At 37.9% G+C, this 17,590-nt stretch overlaps 1 protein-coding gene across 1 annotated transcript in view; it reads right to left on the bottom strand.

Annotated features, from left to right (window-relative positions):
- The window catches only part of LRP6 (LDL receptor related protein 6), a 181,604-nt gene that overhangs the window by 103,130 nt on the left and 60,884 nt on the right, over positions 1 to 17,590 (bottom strand). The gene's annotated exons all lie outside the window — the stretch shown is intronic.

The following is a 17,590-nucleotide window of genomic DNA, read 5'->3' as shown; positions in this document are numbered from 1 at the left end:
AGGCTCCCTGCTGAACAGAGAGCCCGATGTGGGACCTGAGCTGAAAGCAGAGGCCTTAACCCACTGAGCCACCCAGGTGCCCCAGTATGATTTTTTTTTTAAGGTGGAACAGTTTCCCAAGAATATAATATGGGTGCTTTTATTTTTATTCCCCCTATTCCACTTCAGTGCTAATAGTTAGGAAATAAACATATTTGTGTGTATTTATCTGTGTAACATAAAATACCTTATAAGCTCATGCCCGTACTTTTTTTTTTTTTTTTTTTTTGGACAAAAATCACAAGTAGGCAGAGAGGCAGGCAGAGAGAGGGAAGCAGGCTCCCCATCGAGTAGATAGCCCCAGGACCCTGGGATCATGACCTGCGCCGAAGACAGAGGCCTCAACCCACTGAGCCACCCAGGTGCCCCAGTACTTCTAAGTGAAATTCAGAATTGTCAGTTTTCCTTAATTAACAGAGCTCTACAGTATCATATTTACTTCCTTTCATACTGAAAATCCTGCATATGCAAGGGCAATAGAATGATTACTCACTTAATCCAACATTAAACAGTCTTAAAAAAAAAACTCAGAATGAGTATTAATATAATATACCAATGTAGTTACTATGAAGACTTCTACAAAGTTTTTGTATATAGTACCCTCTATTCTCCCTCCAGTTTTTTAGAGTCATACTTTACCTTATCTGAAAATAACTGTTACATATTATACTCTCTGAATTTGAATCCTCCTTTAGTTTTTATACTACAAGTAATTATATATTTAATGTGCTTCATCAAACCTTTTTTGATATCTCACTCATCATTTTGATGGTCTAAAGCTCAGACCCTAGCACATTTTCAGGAATGACTCAGGGAAATGGTATTTTTTGACTTCCTGCATGCTGGCAATAGTGGCTTTATAGGATAGAGTCAGTTATAATGTATTAAAAAAAAAAAAAGCTTGCCTCACATTTTCTTACTCTTGAGTATCTTGAAAATACTACTCTACTTAATTCTGACGTGAAGTGAAACTGTGGGAAAGTCTGATGCTAATTCAATTTTCTTTTCCTTTTAAGTAATTTATTTTAGAGGCCAAGAGAGTACTTTTTTCTCTATAGAATAATTTTACTAGAGTATGTCTTGGTGTTGTTTGCTTTGACTATTATTCTCAGGTACATAGTGTTTTCATTTTTTTTTTTTTTTAAGATTTACTTATTTGAGAGAGAAAGCACACACAAGCAGGGAAGGAGTAGAGGGAGAGAGAGAATCTCAAGTGGACACCCCACAACCCTTGATCCCACAACCCTGAGATTATGACCTGAGCCAAAATCAAGAGTCAGGCACTTAACCAACTGAGCCACCCAGGTGCCGCCAATAGTGTTCTCTTTCAAACTGAACTTTAAAATCTTGTTTTAAGTAATTTTTCCTGAATTATAGTTTTTCTTTTTTTTTTAATATTTTATTTGTTTATTTGACAGAGAGAGATCACAAGTAGGCAGAGAGGCAGGCAGAGAGAGAGGGGGAAACGGGCCCCCTGCTGAGCAGAGAGCCCGATGCGGGACTCGATCCCAGGACCCTGAGATCATGACCTGAGCCAAAGGCAGTGGCTTAACCCACTGAGCCACCCAGGTGCCCCCTGAATTATAGTTTTTCTTATGTATTCTATTCCCTTGCTTTGGTTATCTTCCTAAAAGGGTCTTCTATCTGTGTTGCTTCTTCTTTGACTATCTTCAATATTAGTTACTTCCTCTCCCACCCTTTTTATATTTTTACATCTCATTTTGGTCTTCAAATTTTTCTTCCTTTTCAACTCCTAAGATCTTTTCTGTTTACACACTCTTCAGTACCTTCCAATTTAACTACCTTTACTCAAATAATTTTTCTTCTTTTAGTTATAATTCTTAGTTCTGTCATCCCTTCTCATTTCTGAACTTGTGGAGGCTCGAATGTGGGGCTTGAACTCACGTTATCAACTAAGTACAATGTTATATATTAAATCCTCAGACTTTATTCACCTTCTGTCTTAAGGTTTACAACCTTTTACAAAACCTCTTCTTATTTACACCATCCCCTCTACCCCTGGCAACCACTTTTCTGCTCTTTGTTTTTATGAGTTTAACATAAAAAAAAAAAAAAGTGTCCACAAATATCTGATACCATGCAGTATTTCTCTTTATCTGGCTTGTTTCACTAAACCTAATGTCCTCAAGGTCCACCCATGTTATCACAAACAGCAGGATGTCCTTCTTTCTCATGGCTGAATGATTTTGCATTGAATATATACATACATCTTCTTTATCTATTCATCTATTGACAGATGTAAACATTTTTAGGTACTGGGTATTATAAATAATGCTGCTATGAACATGGGGGTGAAGATATCTCAAGAACCTATTTTGATTTCCTTTGGAAATATACCCAAAAGGGAATTATTGGGTCACATGGTAGTGATATTTTTAATTTCCTGAGGAGCCTCCATACTGTTTTCCAAGCTGCCTACACCTATATATAATTCCCATCAATAGTGCAAAAAAGTTTCCTTTTCTCGACATCCTTGCCAATACTTAACTTTTTGATGACAGAAATTCTAAGTGTAAAGTGATAACTCATTGTGGTTTTAATTTGCATTTCTCTGATAATTAGTGATATTGAGCTCTTCCTGCAGCTGACAGCCATGTGCAAATCCTCCCTGGAAAAATTAAACTAAGTTCCTCTACCCACTTTTTAATGACATTTTTTACTATCAGGCTATATGAGTTCTTTACATATTTTGGATGTTAGCAACTTACTCAAACATATAATTTACAAATATTTTATCCCATTCTGCATGCTGTCTTTTCATTTTGTTGACATTTTGTTTCCTTTACTGTGCAGCTTTTTAGTTTGATGTAGTCCAACTTGTTTACTTTATTTATCCAACTAGTTTTGTTGATAAATCCAAAAATCACCACCAATAATGATGTCAAGGAGTTTACCCCATGTTTTCTTCTAGGAGTTTTATGGGTTCAGGTTTTAAATTTAAGTCTTTAACTTATTTTTGAGTTGATTTTTGTGTATGGTGTAAGATACAGGTCCAGTTTTACTCTTTTGTGCATCTGCCCAATTTTGCCAATATCACTTATTGAAGAAGAGACTATCCTTACATTATTGTACATTCTTGGCCCTTCTGTCATAAACTAATTATTCATATATGCCCTGGTTTACTTCTGGACTCAGTAATCTGTTCCACTGATCTTTGTGTCTGTTTTTATGCCAACACCATGCTGTTTTCATTATTGTAGCTGGGCAATGCAGTCTGAAATCAGGGAGCATGGGGTCTCAAAACTAATAGGTGGCTTTTGAGGTTCCATACAAATTTTAGGATTGTTTATTCTATTTCTGTGAAACATTTCACTGGAATTTGATAAGAATTGCACTTAATCTGTAGGTGGCTTTGGGTACTATGGGGATTTTAACAAATTAATTCTCGAAACCCACGAGCAGGGATTATTTTTTCATCTATTTGTGTCTTCAAATTTCTTTCATCAGTGCCTTATAATATTCAGGGTACAAGTGTTTCACTTCCTTGGTCAAATGGATTACTGTGGGCTATATACATATATTTTTTTGATGCTATTGTAAATACAATTGTTTTCTTAGTTTCTATATCTGATAGTCTGTTACTAGTGTATAGAAATGCAACTCATTTTTGCATATTGATTTTGTATCCTGTACCTCTACTGAATTTATTAATTCTAATAGTTTTGTGGTGGTTTTACAATTATCTTTATATAACATCATATAACATGTAACTGCAAATACAGACAGTTTTACTTAATCCTTTCATTTATTGATGCTGTTTATTTCTTTTTCTTGCCTAAGTGCACTGGCTAGGACCATCAGTACGAAGCTGAATAACAGCAAGAGTGAGTGAACATCTTTATCTTCTTTGGATCTTAGAAAAAAAAGCTTTCAGCTTTTTACTTTTGGATATAGTTAGCCATGGGTTTGTCATATATGGTTTTTACTATGTTAAGGTACATTCCCTCCATACTCATTTTGTTAAGACTTGTCATGAATGAATACTGCGTTTTGTCAATGGAATATATCTCACTGATCATTGTGTATGATCCTTTTTTTTTTTCAAATGGATTCTTTTTTTTTTATGATTTCTTTTTTTTTATTTTTTCAGCATAACAGTATTCATTATTTTTGCACCACACCCAGTGCTCCATGCAATCCATGCCCTCTACAATACCCACCACCTGGTGCCCCCAACCTCCCACCCCCCCACCCCTTCAAAATTCTCAGATCGTTTTTCAGAGTCCATAGTCTCTCATGGTTCACCTCCCCTTCCAATTTCCCTCAACTCCCTTCTCCTCTCCATCTCCCCTTGTCCTCCATGCTATTTGTTATGCAACACAAATAAGTGAAACCATATGATAATTGACTCTCTCTGCTTGACTTATTTCACTCAGCATAATTTCTTCCAGTCCCATGCATGTTGCTACAAAACTTGGGTATTCATCCTTTCTTTTTTCTTATTTTTTTTTTTTACAGCTTTATAAACATATATTTTTATCCCCAGGGGTACAGGTCTGCGAATCGCCAGGTTTACACACTTCACAGCACTCACCATAGCACATACCCTCCCCAATAATCATAACCCCACCCCCCTTTCCCAACCCCCTCCCCCCATCAACCCTCAGTTTGTTTTGTGAGATTAAGAGTCACTTATGGTTTGTCTCCCTCCCAATCCCATCTTGTTTCATTTACTCTTCTCCTACCCCCTCAACCCCCCATGTTGCATCTCCTCTCCCTCATATCAGGGAGATCATATGATAGTTGTCTTTCTCCGATTGACTTATTTCGCTAAGCATGATACCCTCTAGTTCCATCCACGTCGTCACAAATGGCAAGATTTCATTTCTTTTGATGGCTGCAGAGTATTCCATTGTGTATATATACCACATCTTCTTTATCCATTCGTCTGTTGGTGGACATCTAGGTTCTTTCCATAGTTTGGCTATTGTAGACATTGCTGCTATAAACATTCGGGTGCACGTGCCCCTTCGGATCACTACGTTTGTATCTTTAGGGTAAATACCCAGCAGTGCAATTGCAGGGTCATAGGGTAGTTCTATTTTCAACATTTTGAGGAACCTCCATGCTGTTTTCCAGAGTGGTTGCACCAGCTTGCATTCCCACCAACAGTGTAGGAGGGTTCCCCTTTCTCCGCATCCTCGCCAGCATCTGTCATTTCCTGACTTGTTAATTTTAGCCATTCTGACTGGTGTGAGGTGATATCTCATGGTGGTTTTGATTTGTATTTCCCTGATGCCGAGTGATATGGAGCACTTTTTCATGTGTCTGTTGGCCATCTGGATGTCTTCTTTGCAGAAATGTCTGTTCATGTCCTCTGCCCATTTCTTGATTGGATTATTTGTTCTTTGGGTGTTGAGTTTGCTAAGTTCTTTATAGATTTTGGACACTAGCCCTTTAACTGATATGTCATTTGCAAATATTTTCTCCCATTCTGTCAGTTGTCTTTTGGTTTTGTTAACTGTTTCCTGGGCTGTGCAAAAGCTTTTGATCTTGATAAAATCCCAATAGTTCATTTTTGCCCTTGCTTCCCATGCCTTTGGTGATGTTCCTAGGAAGATGTTGCTGCGGCTGAGGTCGAAGAGGTTGCTGCCTGTGTTCTCCTCGAGGATTTTGATGGATTCCTTTCTCACATTGAGATCCTTCATCCATTTTGAGTCTATTTTCGTGTGTGGTGTAAGGAAATGATCCAATTTCATTTTTCTGCATGTGGCTGTCCAATTTTCCCAACACCATTTATTGAAGAGGCTGTCTTTGTTCCAGTGGACATTCTTTCCTGCTTTGTCGAAGATGAGTTGACCATAGAGTTGAGGGTCCATTTCTGGGCTCTCTATTCTGTTCCATTGATCTATGTGTCTGTTTTTGTGCCAGTACCATGCTGTCTTGATGATGACAGCTTTGTAATAGAGCTTGAAGTCCGGAATTGTGATGCCACCGACTTTGCCTTTCTTTTTCAATATTCCTTTGGCTATTCGAGGTCTTTTCTGGTTCCATATAAATTTTAGGATTATTTGTTCCATTTCTTTGAAAAAAATGGATGGTACTTTGATAGGAATTGCATTAAATGTGTAGATTGCTTTAGGTAGCATAGACATTTTCACAATATTTTTTCTTCCAATCCAGGAGCATGGAACATTTTTCCATTTCTTTGTGTCTTCCTCAATTTCTTTCATGAGTACTTTATAGTTTTCTGAGTATAGATTCTTAGTCTCTTTGGTTAGGTTTATTCCTAGGTATCTTATAGTTTTGGGTGCAATTGTAAATGGGATGGACTCCTTCATTTCTCTTTCTTCTGTCTTGTTGTTGGTGTAGAGAAATGCAACTGATTTCTGTGCATTGATTTTATATCCTGACACTTTACTGAATTCCTGTACAAGTTCTAGCAGTTTTGGAGTGGAGTCTTTTGGGTTTTCCACATATAGTATCATATCATCTGCGAAGAGTGATAGTTTGACTTCTTCTCTGCCGATTTGGATGCCTTTAATTTCCTTTTGTTGTCTGATTGCTGAGGCTAGGACTTCTAGTACTATGTTGAATAGCAGTGGTGATAACGGACATCCCTGCCGTGTTCCTGACCTTAGCGGAAAAGCTTTCAGTTTTTCTCCATTGAGAATGATATTTGCGGTGGGTTTTTCATAGATGGCTTTGATAATATTGAGGTATGTGCCGTCTATCCCCACACTTTGAAGAGTTTTGATCAGGAAGGGATGCTGTACTTTGTCAAATGCTTTTTCAGCATCTATGAAGAGTATCATATGGTTCTTGTTCTTTCTTTTATTAATGTGTTGTATCACATTGATTGATTTGCGGATGTTGAACCAACCTTGTAGCCCTGGAATAAATCCCACTTGGTCGTGGTGAATAATCCTTTTAATGTACTGTTGAATCCTATTGGCTAGTATTTTGGTGAGAATTTTTGCATCTGTGTTCATCAAGGATATTGGTCTGTAGTTCTCTTTTTTGATGGGATCCTTGTCTGGTTTTGGGATCAAGGTGATGCTGGCCTCATAAAATGAGTTTGGAAGTTTTCCTTCCATTTATATTTTTTGGAACAGTTTCAGGAGAATAGGAATTAGTTCTTCTTTAAATGTTTGGTAGAATTCCCCCGGGAAGCCGTCTGGCCCTGGGCTTTTGTTTGTTTGGAGATTTTTGATGACTGTTTCAATCTCCTTACTGGTTATGGGTCTGTTCAGGCTTTCTATTTCTTCCTGGTTCAGTTGTGGTAGTTTATATGTCTCTAGGAATGCATCCATTTCTTCCAGATTGTCAAATTTGTTGGCGTAGAGCTCATAGTATGTTCTTATAATTGTCTGTATTTCTTTGGTGTTCGTTGTGATCTCTCCTCTTTCATTCATGATTTTATTTATTTGGGCCCTTTCTCTTTTCTTTTTGATAAGTCTGGCCAGGGGTTTATCAATCTTATTAATTCTTTCAAAGAACCAGCTCCTAGTTTCGTTGATTTGTTCTATTGTTTTTTTGGTTTCTATTTCATTGATTTCTGCTCTAATCTTTATGATTTCTCTTCTCCTGCTGGGTTTAGGGTTTCTTTCTTGTTCTTTCTCCAGCTCCTTTAGGTGTAGGGTTAGGTTGTGTACCTGAGACCTTTCTTGTTTCTTGAGAAAGGCTTGTACCGCTATATATTTTCCTCTCATGACTGCCTTTGTTGTGTCCCACAGATTCTGAACCGTTGTGTTTTCATTATCATTTGTTTCCATAAATTTTTTCAATTCTTCTTTAATTTCCTGGTTGACCCATTCATTCTTTAGAAGGATGCTGTTTAGTCTCCATGTATTTGGGTTCTTTCCAAATTTCCTCTTGTTATTGAGTTCTAGCTTTAGAGCATTGTGGTCTGAAAATATGCAGGGAATGATCCCAATCTTTTGATACCGGTTGAGACTTGATTTAGGACCAAGAATGTGATCTATTCTGGAGAATGTTCCATGTGCACTAGAGAAGAATGTGTATTCTGTTGCTTTGGGATGAAAAGTTCTGAATATATCTGTGATGTCCATCTGGTCCAGTGTGTCATTGAAGGCCTTTATTTCCTTGTTGATCTTTTGCTTGGATGATCTGTCCATTTCAGTGAGGGGAGTGTTAAAATCCCCTACTATTATTGTATTCTTGTCGATGTGTTTCTTTGATTTTGTTATTAATTGGTTTATATAGTTGGCTGCTCCCACGTTAGGGGCATAAATATTTAAAATTGTTAGATCTTCTTGTTGGACAGTTCCTTTGAGTATGATATAGTGTCCTTCCTCATCTCTTATTATAGTCTTTGGCTTAAAATCTAATTGATCTGATATAAGGATTGCCACTCCTGCTTTCTTCTGATGTCCATTAGCATGGTAAATTCTTTTCCACCCCCTCACTTTAAACCTGGAGGTGTCTTCGGGTTTAAGATGAGTTTCTTGTAGGCAACATATAGATGGGTTTTGTTTTTTTATCCATTCTGATACCCTGTGTCTTTTGATTGGGGCATTTAGCCCATTAACATTCAGGGTAAGTATTGAGAGATATGAATTTAGTGCCATTGTATTGCCTGTAAGGTGACTGTTATTGTATATTGTCTCTGTTTCTTTCTGATCTACTTCTTTTAGGGTCTCTCTTTGCTTAGAGGACCCCTTTCAATATTTCCTGTAGAGCTGGTTTGGTATTTGCAAATTCTTTCAGTTTTTGTTTGTCCTGGAAGCTTTTAATCTCTCCTTCTATTTTCAATGATAGCCTAGCTGGATATAGTATTCTTGGCTGCATGTTTTTCTCGTTTAGTACTCTGAATATATCATGCCAGCTCTTTCTGGCCTGCCAGGTCTCTGTGGATAAGTCTGCTGCCAATCTAATATTTTTACCATTGTACGTTACAGACTTCTTTTCCCGGGCTGCTTTCAGGATCTTCTCTTTGTCACTAAGACTTGTCAATTTTACTATTAAGTGACGGGGTGTGGACCTATTCTTATTGATTTTGAGGGGGGTTCTCTGAACCTCTTGAATTTTGATGCTTGTTCCCTTTGCCATATTGGGGAAATTCTCTCCAATAATTCTCTCCAATATACCTTCTGCTCCCCTCTCTGTTTCCTCTTCTTCTGGAATCCCAATTATTCTAATGTTGTTTCATCTTATGGTGTCACTTATCTCTCGAATTCTCCCCTCGTGGTCCAGTAGCTGTTTGTCCCTCTTTTGCTCAGCTGCTTTATTCTCTGTCATTTGGTCTTCTATATCGCTAATTCTTTCTTCTGCCTCATTTATCCTAGCAGTGAGAGCCTCCATTTTTGATTGCACCTCATTAATAGCTTTTTTGATTTCAACTTGGTTAGATTTTAGTTCTTTTATTTCTCCAGAAAGGGCTTTTATATCTCCCGAAAGGGTTGCTTTAATATCTTCTATGCCTTTTTTGAGCCTGGCTAGAACCTTGAGAATCGTCATTCTGAACTCTAGATCTGACATATTACCAAAGTCTGTATTGATTAGGTCCCTAGCCTTTGGTACTGCCTCTTGTTCTTTTTTTTGTTGTGAATTTTTCAGCCTTGTCATTTTGTCCAGATAAGAGTTTATGAAGGAGCAAGTAAAATACTAAAAGGGTGGCAACAACCCCAGGAAAATATGCTTTAGCCAAATCAGAAGAGATCCCAAATTGTGAGGGGGGGAGAAAGGGGATAAAAAGGGGTTCAAAAAGAAAAAAAAAAAAGAAACTATTTAAAAAAAGAAAGCCGGGGGCGCCTGGGTGGCTCAGTGGGTTAAGCCGCTGCCTTCGGCTCAGGTCATGATCCCAGGTCCTGGGTTCGAGCCCCACATCGGGCTTTCTGCTCGGCGGGGAGCCTGCTTCCTCCTCTCTCTCTGCCTGCCTCTCTGCCTACTTGTGTTTTCTGTCAAATAAATAAATAAAATCTTTAAAAAAAAATAAAAATTAAAAAAAATAAAAAAAGAAAGCCAATAAAGAAAAAATATAAAAAGAGGAAAAAATATATATATATTAGATAAACTATTTAAAAAACGTTAAAAAAGAAAACGGTAAAAGTTAAAAAAATTTAGCAGAAGAAGAGAAAAAGAAAAAAAAATTAAATTAACTGCAAGGCTAAAAAATCATGGGGAGAAAGCCATCAGTTCGTGCTTTGCTTTCTTCTCCTCTGGAATTCCGCCGCTCTCCTTGGTATTGAAACTGCACTCCTCGGTAGGTGAACTTGGTCCTGGCTGGGTTTCCCATTGATCTCAGGGAGGGGCCTGTTGTAGTGATTCTCCAGCGTCTTTGCCCCAGGCGGAGTTGCACCGCCCTTACCCGGGGCCGTGCTGAGTAGCTGAGTAATCCGCTTGGGTTTGCTTTCGGGAGCTTTTGTTCCCTGAGCGCTTTCCGTAGAGTTCCGGAGGACGGGAATGAAGATGGCGGCCTCCCGGTCTCCGGCCCGGAGGAGCCGAGAGCCCGGGGCCCCACTCCTCAGTGAACCCTCAGAGAACAGCGCCCAATGACTCCCGTCACCCTGGCCTCCGGCCGCGCTCCAAGCTGACCGAGCCTGCGACCGGTTCAAGACAACCCCGAGCTGAGAGTCACTCCTCGGCTCTGTCTCTGTAGCCGGCTTCCCCGCTCCAATACCGGTAAGCCCTGCGACACTCAGACACCCCCGATCCTTCTGCGACCCTGTGGGACCTGAGGCCGCGCTGACCCCGCCTGGGCTTCACCCCAGTTAAGCCTCTGGAGCGATGTCCCTCAGTGGAACAGACTTTTAAAAGTCCTGATTTTGCTCCGTTGCTCCGCCGCTCGCCGGGAGCCGGCCCCTCCCCCCGCGGTCTATCTTCCCGTCGCTTTGGATTCACTTTTCCACCAGTCCTACCTTTCAGATAGTGGTTGATTTTCTGTTTCTAGAATTGCTGTTCTTCTTCTCTTCAATCTCCCGTTGGATTTGTAGGTGTTTGCAATCTTTAGATAAGCTATTTAGCTGATCTCCCACTACCCGAAGTAGTCTCAGCCTGCTACTTCTCCGCCATCTTGACTCCTCCCTCGTGTATGATCCTTTTAATGTACTATTGAATTGGTTTGCTAGTGTCTGTTAAGGATTTATGCATCTATATTCATTAGGAAGACTGGTCCATAGTTTTTCTTAGAGGTTCCTTGTCTGGTTTTGCTATCAGGGTAATATAATAGCCTCATAAAATGAGTAAGAGATCCCCTCTCTTCTATTTTGTGTAAGATTTTAAGAAGGACTGTTATTAATTCTTCAAGTGTTTGGTAGAGTTCACCAGTGAAGCAATCTGGTCCTAGACTTTTGTTTGTTGAAGGTTTTACATTACTAATTCAATCTCCTTACAAGTAATTGGTCCATTCAGATTTTCTATTTCTTCATGAGTCAGTCTTGATAGGCTGTATGTTTCCAGGAATTTACCCATTTCTTCTAGGTTGTTCAATTTGTTGGTATATACTTGTTCATAGTAGTTTCTTCTGATCCTTTGTATTTGTGCAATATCAGCTGTAATGTCTTCTCTTTCATTTCTGATTTCAGTCTTTTTTGTTAAGTCTGACTAAAGGTTTGTCTATTTTGTTCCATTCTTCAAAAAGGGCTCTTGATCAGACAGATCTTTTCCTTCGTCTTTAGAGTCTCTATTTCATGATTTTCCAATGTGATTCTTTGGTATTTCCTTCCTTCTGGTAACTCCAGGCTTAGTTTCTTATCTAGTTCTTTGAGTTATAAATTAAGGTTGTTTGAGATTTTTTTTTCTTAATGCAGGCATTTATTACTATAAACTTCCCTCTTAGAACTGCTTTTGTTGTACTCTAAGTTTTGGAATACTGCATTTCCATTTTCATTTGTCTCAGACATGTCTTTATTTCCCTTTTGATTCCTTCCTTGACCCACAGATTGTTCAGGAAGATCTTGTTTAATCACCATATATGTGCAAATTTCCCAATTTTTAACTTTTTTTAAATTAAGCAATAACATGGATATTAGTTTCATGTATTTCAAAATGATCACTACAATAAATCTAGTTAACACCCATCACCATACATAGTTAGAGTATTTTTCTTATAAGGAGAACACTTAACATTTACTATTAATAACTTTCAAGTATGCAGTATAGTATTATTAATTATAGTTGTCATGCGGTACATTACATCCCCTTATTTATTTCATAATTAAAGTTTGTACCTTTTTCTTCTGACTCCTTCCATCCGTCCTTTGACCATGCCCTACTCCTGCCTCTGGCAACCACCAATCCGTTCTATGTATCTATGAGCTTTGGTGGTTTTGTGGGTTTTTTCTTTTCTTTTCTTTTCTTTTAATTCTACATATAAGTGAGTTCAGTATTTATCTTCGTCTAACTTTCACTTAGCATAATGGTATTTCAGATGGTAAGATTTCATTCTTTCTTATTTCTGAATAATATTCTTTTTTGGAATTCACAAACATTTTCTTCATCCATCAAAGGACGCTTAAGTTGTTTCCATACCTTGGCTATTATAAATAATGCTACAAAGAACATGGGGATGCATATGTATTTTTAAGTTAGTGTTTCTGTTTTCTTCAGATAAATACCCAGAAGTGGAATTACCAGATCACATGCCAGTTTTTTTTTGTTTGTTTTTTGTTTTTTTTTAAGGAATCTCCATACTGTTTTCCACAGTGGCTGTGCCAGTTTACATTCCTACCAACAGGGCACAAAAGATCCCTTTTCTCCATATCCTTGCCAACACTTATTTCTTGTCTTTTTCATAACAGCCATTCTAATGGGTATGAGGTAATAATTTTCCACTTTTCTTCTTGTAACTGATTTCTACTTTCATACCACTGTGGTCAGAAAAAATGCCTGATATTATTTCAACCTTCTTAATTTTATTAAGACCTGTCTGTGGACTAACATATGACCTATGTTGGAGAATGTTTCATATGCACTTGAGAAAAACGTATATTCTGGTACTATTGGATGGAGTGTTTTTAAATGTCTCTTAAGTCCACCTAGGCTAGCAGGTAATTTAAGGCCAATGTTTCCTTACTGATTCTCTGCCTAGGTGATCTCTTTGTTGTTTAAAGCAGGATGCTGAAGCTCCCTACTATTGTTGCATTGCTTTCTATTTCTCTCTTTAAATCTGTTAATGTTGGCTTTATGTTATTTAGGCACTGTGATGTTGAGTGTATGAATATTTACAAAGTTATATCCTCTTATTGGACTACCCCCATTATCATTATATAATAGACATTGTTTGTCTCTTGCTACAGTCTGTAGCTTAAAGTCTATTCTGTGTGGTATCAGTATCACTGTGTGATATCAGTAACCCCTGCTTCCTTTTGGTTTCCATTCACATGTAATATATCTTTCCATCCCTTTACTTTCAGACTGTGTGCTCTCTTAAAACTAAAGTCTCTTTTAGGCAGACAATATAGTGGGTCTTGTGTTTTTATCCATTCAGCCACTCAACATGTTTTCACTAAAGAATTTAGTCCATTTCTATATAGTTACTGATAGGTAGAGACCTAATATTGTCATTTATTTCACTGTTTTCTGGCTATTTTGTATTCCATTTGTTCCTTTGTTCTTCTCTGCTTTCTTTGTGACTTGAATTTCTGTAGTAGTATGCTCACATTCCTATTAATCTTTTCTATATATACAGATTTTTTGCTTTTGGTTATTACCAGGAGGTTTAAGTAAGACACTGGCCGCAGCAGGGTTCAGTGAAGAGGAAATAATAAGACCCATGTCCCAATATTTCCCTGTAGGAAATATAAGGTCAGGCTTCTAATTTTGCAGACATCCAGGGGCTGACAGCAATCCTCCCAGGAGACCAGAGAAGTCTGCGACACCATCTCCACCTTTTCTCTCCAGCTCAATTCAAATCTCCAGTATCTCTACACAATCAGCTTATACACACATCTGATGTCCCTACCTTTTATAAATGCCACCCAAAGGAAGAGCCCCTGGATCATCTGTCTCTGAAAGTCAATGGGGCCTGCATTCATACTTTGCACAGGACTGTAGCAATGAAGTAGTTCTTAAATATGGGTTAAATAGCAACCTCTTCAGTGGCTGTATACCTGGGTCCAGTGCAGAGGGAGCAGGCACAAATGTCCATCTCCAAGTCTGTCCCTGGAAGGCCCCTAACTATATACTTTCCCAGCTACTATTTGGGGGATCCAGCTTCCAATCAACCTACCTACATCTAGGTGCTGTGATTCTCCCCTTTGGAACACTTGGCAAATCTTGGCACACCGGGGAGTCCCACTACTGGGAGCCACTAAGAATAAAGAAAGCAGTTTGGGCAATCACAAAAGGTTGAGAAACGACCAAGAACTCAGACCAGGATGTTGATAAGATAAGGTTCATGTCCTACAGAATACCATTCCATCCAGACTGAGAAGGGAGCCTTTTTTATCTAATGTGTAGAAACCAACACAGAGAGTCAAGAAAAATGAAGAAACAAAAGAACATGTTCCAAACAAAAGAGCAAGTTAAAACTCCAAAAACAGACCTTAATGAAACAAAGATACATGATTTACTTGATGGAGTTCAAAATAACAATCATAAAGATGCTCACCAAGGTGAGCAGAACAATGCATGAAAAAGGTGAGAATTTCAACAAAGACACAGAAGAGACAGGAAAGACCAAAAAAAATCAGAGAGGAAAAGAACACAAACTGAATCGAAAAACTCAATAGAGAAGTTCAACAGACTAGATCAGGTAGAAGAAAGTATCAGCAAATTCAAAGACTGGGCAACAGAATTCATCCAAAGAAGCAGAAGAAAAGAATAAATATGAAAATGGCTTTAGGAGACCATCAAGTGGACCACCGCTCACATGATAAGGGTCCCAGAAAGATAGGATAAAGTGAAAGGGGCCACAAGTTCATTGAAAGAAAATGCCCCAAAACTGCCCTAACCTGGGGAAAGAAATAGACATCCAGATATAATGCATAAACTTTCAACTAAGATGAATCCCCCCCCAAACAAATCATACCAAGACACATTATAATTGAAATATCAAAAGTTAAAAACAAGAAGAGCAACAGCAGAAATAGAACTTGTTTCACACAATGAAATCCCCATAAGACCATCAGCATATTTTTCAGCAGAAACTTAGGAGGCCAGAAGGGTTTGGCAAAATATATTCAAAGTGCCAAGGTGGAAGGGTGGCAACTGCCAACCAAGACTACTCTACCTAGCAAAGCTCTCTGAACAGAAAGAGAAATGAAGAATTTCTGAGACAAGGAAAAGCTGAAGGAGTTGATCACTACTAGATCAGCCTTATAGGAAAGGTTAAGGGGACTTCCCAAAGCTGAAACAAAAGAGTGTTAATTACTAACAAGAAAACATGAAAGTATAAATCTTACTGGTAAAAAGGTAAATATAGTTAAGTTCAGAATACTCTAATTTTGTAATACTGTTGGGTAAATCACAAATCTAGTATGAAGGTTAAAAAATTATAGTAAAAATAACTATAATGTGTTAATGGATGAATAAGGTAAAAAGATGTGAACTGTGACATCAGAAACATTAAATGTGGGAGGAAGAGTAAAAACTATAAAGCTTAAGATGCACTCAAAGTTGTTATTAGCTTAAAATACTGTTATAAATGTAAGATGTTCTTTATAATAAACTTAAATGGGATTTTTACTTTGATACTGCTGTGTGTCTCAAGCTTATGGATAATTAGTTTTCCTGAAATTTTAGAAGATGGTGTTTAAGGCAGTTTTTCTATAGAATTCACTCTTCTGTTGTTTTCATGTAATGTTAAAAAATATGGTAGCTTCCTTTCTGAGACCTCCCAGCTCTTTCTCAGCCTATCCTTATCTGAACCTTCTCTTTCCTTCCTTTTTTGATCCTCTAATTTTCCCTGTTTTGTTCAATTTTTATGCTACTATTGTATTCAATTTTGTTTCCATTCAGTGCAGTACGCTGTGCTGGTAGAGATCTTTAGCAGCTCCATTTCAAGAATTCTTTGGAGCCAAATTGCTCTATCCTGTCTTTACCATGACACACTGTACTTGGCTGATACTGGAGTGGGCAACCCTCCCCACCTCATTTCAGCTGCTGCTCTTAATATAGTCCACCACATTATCTAGTAAATAGTTGAGGCTATTTTGGAGATCTCCTGCTTTTAAGATCTGTGAAACACCCCACTCAATTCTCTCTGTTTATTCTTGTACAAACAGTAACGCTATGGAGGTGCTGTAGCTCTTAGTGGTCTGCTCTTACACCTGCTTTTTCATCTGGATGCCTGAGGTTAGTTTCATGGTATGTTTCTGGATCTACTATTCATTAGTTTTTGTGTATTTTGAGGAAGTAAAAAAAAACAATGATATGTCCAGATTTACTTCCTACCATCCCTCTTAAAGCCAAATTTGAAGTTCAAACAAAGCAATTATGTTTTTATATTCATCATATACTTATTATTTCTCGTCTTATTTCTATTTATTTTTAAACCATCTTGTATGTCTTTTCATTCTTTTTTTTTTTTTTTTTTTTGAAGATTTTATTTATTTGACAGGGAGAGACACAGCGAGAGAGGAAACACAAGCAGGGGGAATGGGAGAAGAAGCAGGCTTCCCACCAAGCAGGGAGCCCGATGCAAGGGTCCATCCCAGGACCCTGGGATCATGACCTGAGCCGCAGGCAGCCGCTAAGTGACTAAGCCAAGCAGGCACCCCTTTTCATTCTTTTAAAACAAGGCAAAAACAAAAACAAAAAAACTCCAATTCCATAATTACAAAAACTTTATTTTAATAAATTCTTTAAATCTTTCATGATTTTCAATACTTCTAAATGCTTCCTGATTCATAGTTCAGATAACTCACAAATGTTCACACTTGGAAAAAATGCCTTTAACTACTCCTAAGACTCTCTGTTTCTGTTCAGACCTTAAGAATGAGACTACGAGAAACCAAAATAATCATTCAAACACAAGAACATAGATAGTATCCTTAAAATTCTGAACATGATCTGACTAGAAATTCCACGTTTATGTATTATACCTTTTTCTTCCTTGAATATTGGTGTGCAGCATGCATTCAGATTTCTTCCTAGTCCTGGGGTCAGCAAACCACAGCCTACTGATTTATCATATGTTTTGTAAGTAAGTTTTACTAAATACATAAGGGAATGGGCATAGATGTGTTATCTGCAGCTGCTTTCACACCACAACAGCAGAGGTAAGTAGTTGCAACAGAAATCATATTGAGCAGCACGTAGGGGCTCTATGGATAATTCTGAGTAGGATGACTGTTGTTCTGGGTGTCCAGCACACCACAGGATGTTTACCATCTCCGACCCCCTCATAAACTAAAACTAAAATGCCAGCAGCACTCCCGCTCCTTGTTAACCAAAATTTCCCACACTCTGGGAGAGAAATATTATCCCTGTTTAAGAATCACTAAGAACTAAATTAGCTCAGAGTAAAGAAAAAGAAAATACAGTCTGTAAATTCTAAATCCTACCAAGATAGAGAAAATGTAGTTACCTCTTTTTAAGAGCAAACTAAAACTCTACTCTTCTCCTCTTTGACATTCAGCCAAAAACACATTAATTTCTTAATAAAGTTAGCCTTTATAATCTGATT

Source organism: Lutra lutra, chromosome 8 (genome assembly GCF_902655055.1).
Source record: "Lutra lutra chromosome 8, mLutLut1.2, whole genome shotgun sequence".
In the NCBI taxonomy this organism is placed as follows: domain Eukaryota; kingdom Metazoa; phylum Chordata; class Mammalia; order Carnivora; family Mustelidae; genus Lutra; species Lutra lutra.
The sequence above is the reverse complement of the archived record's forward strand: the minus strand, read 5'-3'. Positions and strand labels throughout refer to the sequence as shown.